The sequence below is a fragment of the Pseudophryne corroboree genome, chromosome 1 (assembly GCF_028390025.1).
Source record: "Pseudophryne corroboree isolate aPseCor3 chromosome 1, aPseCor3.hap2, whole genome shotgun sequence".
Taxonomy (NCBI): domain Eukaryota; kingdom Metazoa; phylum Chordata; class Amphibia; order Anura; family Myobatrachidae; genus Pseudophryne; species Pseudophryne corroboree.
In genome coordinates this window covers 783,004,593-783,011,328 of record NC_086444.1, presented here as the reverse complement: position 1 = coordinate 783,011,328, position 6,736 = coordinate 783,004,593, and positions in this window count along the sequence as shown.

Here is a 6,736-nt window from a genome sequence, read left to right as displayed (position 1 = left end):
TAAAATACACTCCCCCAGTAGGCGGCGACTATCTGATTGCAGGGCTGCAAAAATTGCTGCCCAGTGAACAGATCTGAATTAGGCCCATTGTGTCTTTCTTTCCAACGGGCACAAATCTGCAGAGATGCAAAGAGCTGTTGGTGAGAAAATTGACAGCTCAAGCGGAACTTGACACTGCAACATCTCCTCCTTCAGTTTCTCCGGCAACTGCGGCTGCAAGGAAAAAACTAAACATTTTTCAAAGAGACCCGCTTGCGGTGATGCAGATTAGTGAGGAACAAGTTTTGACATCTGGTCCGAACTGAAGGAGCTGCCTACAATTACTGACATGTCTACTGTCACTGTCGCCATTGAAAGAATGGTTGATGATTATTTCAGTGATAGCATCAAAATAGGCATGTCAGACAGTCTCAATTCTGGCAGGAAAAAGAGGCAATTTGGAGGCCCTTGCACAAACTTGCTTTGTTTTACTTAAGTTGCCCCCCCCCCCCCCCCCCTCCAGCTTGTACTCCGAAAGAGTTTTTAGTGCAGCCAGTAACCTTGTCAGCGATCAGTGTAGGAGGTTACTTCCCCAAAATGTGGAAAAGATGATGTTCATCAAGATAAATTACAAATTCCACGAGAAAGACCTTTACCAGCAATTATTACCTCCAAAAAGTACAGAGATACTTGTGATGGTGGATTCCAGCGGGGAAAAAAAAATAGTCTGTGAAGAAGAGGATGTACACCCTGATGGGGGTAAGGAATCGGATGCTAATGCCGAAATTGTGCCTATTTAAAGTACTAAAGCCAGTTTGTGCACTGTCCATTGCTAGCTTGTTTTGTGGGGGTAGAAAAAAAACCAATCATTTCAGCCACAAGTGACAGTCCCTGTTGCTGAAATGATTGGTTTGTTAAACTTTGCATGTCCTGTTTAATATACAACATAAGAGTGGGTGGGAGGGTCCAAGGACAATTCCATCTTGCACCTCTTTTCTTTGCATTATGTGCTCTTTGGAGCATTTTTTGGGCATAGTTTATAAAACTGCCATCTTGTCTGCCACTGCAGTGCCACACCTAGATGTGCCAGATGTTTGTGCCGCCCACTTGTGTCACTTAGCTTAGTCATCCAGCTACCTCAGTTAGTGATGTGCACCGAAAATTTTTCGGGTTTTGTGTTTTGGTTTGGATTCAGTTCCGCGGCCGTGTTTTGGATTCGGACGCGTTTTGGCAAAACCTCCCTGAAAAATTTTGTCGGATTCGGGTGTGTTTTGGATTCGGGTGTTTTTTTACAAAAAACCCTCAAAAACAGCTTAAATCATAGAATTTGGGGGTCATTTTGATCCCATAGTATTATTAACCTCAATAACCATAATTTACACTCATTTTCCGTCTATTCTGAAAACCTCACACCTCACAATATTATTTTTAGTCCTAAAATTTGCACCGAGGTCGCTGGATGGCTAAGCTAAGCGACACAAGTGGCCGACACAAACACCTGGCCCATCTAGGAGTGGCACTGCAGTGTCAGACAGGATGGCACTTCAAAAAAATAGTCCCCAAACAGCACATGATGCAAAGAAAAAAAGAAGCGCACCAAGGTTGCTGTGTGACTAAGCTAAGCGACACAAGTGGCTGACACAAAGACCTGGCCCATCTAGGAGTGGCACTGCAGTGTCAGGCAGGATGGCACTTCAAAAAAATTGTCCCCAAACAGCACATGATGCAAAGAAAAAAAGAGGCGCACCAAGGTCGCTGTGTGACTAAGCTAAGCGACATAAGTGGCCGACACAAACACCTGGCCCATCTAGGAGTGGCACTGCAGTGTCAGACAGGATGGCACTTCAAAAAAATTGTCCCCAAACAGCACATGATGCAAAGAAAAAAAGAGGCGCAATGAGGTAGCTGTGTGACTAACTAAGCGACCCAAGTGGCCGACACAAACACCTGGCCCATCTAGGAGTGGCACTGCAGTGTCAGGCAGGATGGCACTTCAAAAAAATTGTCCCCAAACAGCACATGATGCAAAGAAAAAAAGAGGCGCACCAAGGTCGCTGTGTGACTAAGCTAAGCGACACAAGTGGCCAACACAAACACCTGGCCCATCTAGGAGTGGCACTGTAGTGTCATTCACGATGGCACTTAAAAAAAATTGTCCCCAAACAGCATATGATGCAAAGAAAAAAAGAGGCGCACCAAGGTCGCTGTGTGACTAAGCTAAGCGACCCAAGTGGCTGACACAAACACCTGGCCCATCTAGGAGTGGCACTGCAGTGTCAGGCAGGATGGCACTTCAAAAAAATTGTCCCCAAACAGCACATGATGCAAAGAAAAAAAGAGGCGCACCAAGGTCGCTGTGTGACTAAGCTAAGCGACACAAGTGGCCGACACAAACACCTGGCCCATCTAGGAGTGGCACTGCAGTGTCAGGCAGGATGGCACTTCAAAAAAATAGTCCCCAAACAGCACATGATGCAAAGAAAAAAATAGGCGCAATGAGGTAGCTGTGTGACTAAGCTAAGAGACCCAAGTGGCCGACACAAATACCTGGCCCATCTAGGAGTGGCACTGCAGTGTCAGGCAGGATTGCACTTCAAAAAAATTGTCCCCAAACAGCACTTCAAAAAAATTGTCCCCAAACAGCACATGATGCAAAGAAAAAAAGAGGCGCACCAAGGTCACTGTGTGACTAAGCTAAGCGACCCAAGTGGCCGACACAAACACCTGGCCCATCTAGGAGTGGCACTGCAGTGTCAGGCATGATGGCACTACAAAAAAATTGTCCCCAAACAGCACATGATGCAAAGTAAAAATGGGGCGCATCAAGGTCGCTGTGTGAATAAGCTAAGCGACACAAGTGGCCGACACAAACACCTGGCCCATCTAGGAGTGGCACTGCAGTGTCAGGCACGATAGCACTTCAAAAAAATTGTCCCCAAACAGCACATGATGCAAAGAAAAAAAGAGGCGCACCAAGGTCGCTGTGCGACTAAGCTAAGCGACCCAAGTGGCCGACACAAACACCTGGCCCATCTAGGAGTGGCACTGCAGTGTCAGGCAGGATGGCACTTCAAAAAAATTGTCCCCAAACAGCACATGATGCAAAGAAAAAAAGAGGCGCACCAAGGTCGCTGTGTGACTAAGCTAAGCGACACAAGTGGCCGACACAAACACCTGGCCCATCTAGGAGTGGCACTGCAGTTTTCTAGCGAGAGGATGAGTGCTTCCATCCTCATGTGAATCTGAACCACTAGCCATGAACATAGGCCAGGGCCTCAACCGTTCCTTGCCACTCCGTGCCGTAAATGGCATATTGACTAGTTTACGCTTCTCATCAGACGCTTTCAATTTTGATTTTTGGGTCATTTTACTGAACTTTTGTATTTTGGATTTTACATGCTCTCTACTATGACATTGGGCATTGGCCTTGGCAGACGACGTTGATGGCATTTCATCGTCTCGGCCATGACTAGTGGCAGCAGCTTCAGCACGAGGTGGAAGTGGATCTTGATCTTTCCCTATTTTAACCTCCACATTTTTGTTCTCCATTTTTTAATGTGTGGAATTATATGCCAGTATCAATAGCAATGGCCTACTACTATATGTACTGCGCACAACTGAAATGCCCCACAGGTATGGATGGATAGTATACTTGACGATACAGAGGTAGGTAGAGCAGTGGCCTTCCGTACCGTACTGCTATATATACTGGTGGTCACTGTCAGCAAACTGCAAAACTAAAATGCACCACAGGTATAGAATCTAGATGGATAGTATACTTGATGACACAGAGGTAGGTAGAGCAGTGGCCTTCCGTACCGTACTGCTATATATACTGGTGGTCACTGTCAGCAAACTGCAAAACTAAAATGCACCACAGGTATAGAATCTAGATGGATAGTATACTTGACGACACATAGGTAGGTAGAGCAGTGGCCTTCCGTACCGTACTGCTATATATACTGGTGGTCACTGTCAGCAAACTGCAAAACTAAAATGCACCACAGGTATAGAATCTAGATGGATAGTATACTTGACGACACAGAGGTAGGTAGAGCAGTGGCCTTCCGTACCGTACTGCTATATATACTGGTGGTCACTGGTCAGCAAAACTCTGCACTGTACTCCTCCTATATAATACTGCTGGTCCCCAGTCCCCACAATAAAGCAGTGTGAGTACAGATATATGCAGCACACTGAGCACAGATATGGAGCGTTTTTCAGGCAGACAACGTATAATACTGGTGGTCACTGGTCATCAAAACTCTGCACTGTACTCCTCCTATATAATACTGCTGGTCCCCAGTCCCCACAATAAAGCAGTGTGAGCACAGATATATGCAGCACACTGAGCACAGATATGGAGTGTTTTTCAGGCAGACAACGTATACTGGTGGTCACTGTCAGCAAAACTCTGCACTGTACTCCTCCTATATAATACAGCTGCTCCCCAGTCCCCACAATTAAGCAATAAGCACAAATATTTGCATGAACATTAATAAACGGAGAGGATGCCAGCCACGTCCTCTCCCTAACATTTCCAATGCACGAGTGAAAATGGCGGCGACGCGCGGCTGCTTATATAGAATCCGAATCTCGCGAGAATCCGACAGCGGGATGATGACGTTCGGGCGCGCTCGGGTTAACCGAGGAAGGCGGGAAGATTCGAATCTGCCTCGGACCCGTGTAAAATGGGTGATGTTCGGGGGGGTTCGGATTCCGAGGAACCGAACCCGCTCATCACTAACCTCGGTGCAACCTTTTGGCCTAAACTGGATGAAAACAATATTGTGAGCTGTGAGGTGTTCAAAATAGACTGTAAATGAGTGGAAATGAATGTTATTAAGGTTAATAATACCGTAGGAACAAAACACCCCCAAATTCTGTGATTTTAGCTGTTTTTATGATTTAAAAAAAAAAACCTGCAAGGGCGGTTTTGGCAAAACCAGTACATATCCAAAACACGAAGGCGATGCAGATCCAAAGCAAAAGCACAAAACCGAAAAATGGCCAGGTGCACACCCCTAGTTACAGTGTGGGTTGGATACATTGTAGGTTACAGTGCGGGTTACAGTGCGAGTCGGATACAGTGTGGGTTAGATATGATGCAGGTTACAGCATCCCATCCACACCACAGTTTTTGTCCCGATTAGCAATAAATAGGTACATGTAATGCCAGCGACAGTAGTCAGCGTTGCCTTGCAATGTACTTTTGTTGCATTTGTGATGCAACTAAGACGCATATTTGTGAAAAAGTCTCTGGTGGGACCCTTAGAATGGTAAGTGGCAAAGTTCATGGAATACCAAATGGAGTTATTTATCGTCATTTGTGTATGAGGACACATATGTAAGTGGTTCCAGTTTTTGGTTTCTATTATCTGCTATTATATAACTACAGTATAGTGACATCAGCACAGTGAAATTAATTCTGTGCAATATAGTACTAGCATGTTTACTGTACTTATTTGCCTTTCACGATGGAAGACAGCATGAATATCTGCTGGAATACCATTATTAAATGGTAGAAACTGGTTATACTTGGAACAGAACATGACAGGAGTAGATTTCACTATACTGTATTTTATTTAGAAATGAGTGGTATGGATTGCTTGGAAACCCAACTGCACCGAACATTGGTAACCCAAGTCCACCCGAGCTGTGGCTCTGGTGTTCCTGCCAGACTCAGATTCCACGTCGAGGCTGAAGGTCATCTTCCCACCTGTGAGGTGAAGTCCCCATGCATCCCACAGGTCAGTGTAATGTCCCATAGCCTCGCACACACACACACACCTTCCCCATAGCCTCACACGCACACATGCTTTCACATAGCCACACATTCACACGCTGCCCTATAGCCACACATACATACGCTGCCCCATGGCCGCACATACATACACTGCCCCCATAGCCTCACACACACACAAACACACACACACACACACACACACACACACGCACACTGCACTATAGCCACACACACACATGATTCCCATAGCTATACACACACAGGCTGCCCAATAGCTGCACACACACACGCTGCCCATATCCTCACACATACACGCTTCCCAGTAGTCGCACAAACACGCGCTTTCCCATAGCTACACACACACAGGATGCCCCATAGACTAACACACACATGCTGCCCCATAGCCTCACACGCACACACTTCCCCATAGCTGCACACACACACATGCTTCCCCATAGCTGCACACAGACGCGCGTGCTTCCCCATAGCCACGCACACACACACTTCCACATAGCCTCACACACACGCTGCCCCACAGCCTTGTAAACACTGGCCCCATAACCTCACACACAAACACACACTGCCCTTTAGCCTGACACACACAGATACACTGTCCCCATGGCCCAGCACAATTTTAGTTACCCCCTGCAAACTGTTTTTTTCATGGCTTAAGGCCCTTCATAAACTTCAGCTCCAGATGCATTAGAAGAACCTTGCCCACCCTGCTCAGCTGTTATCCGGGCAGCACTGAGCATTTTCAGGTGGCCCAGACGTGACCCTACTAATGGCAGAGTGACGTCATAGGTTGCGTTGCCGAATGCTGTCCCCGCCCACCCAAAATGATTTAATGACATGCTGCAGGGTTTTTTCATGTTGGAACAATTGTGTGTTTTTTTTTAACTCACGGTGCCAATGGAGGGGGGGGGGGGGGGGGGAGTCAAGATTTTGTTATGGGGCCCACAGAGTTCTAGTTACGCCCCTGTCCAGACTCCAGACTTCACTAAGTGGCTG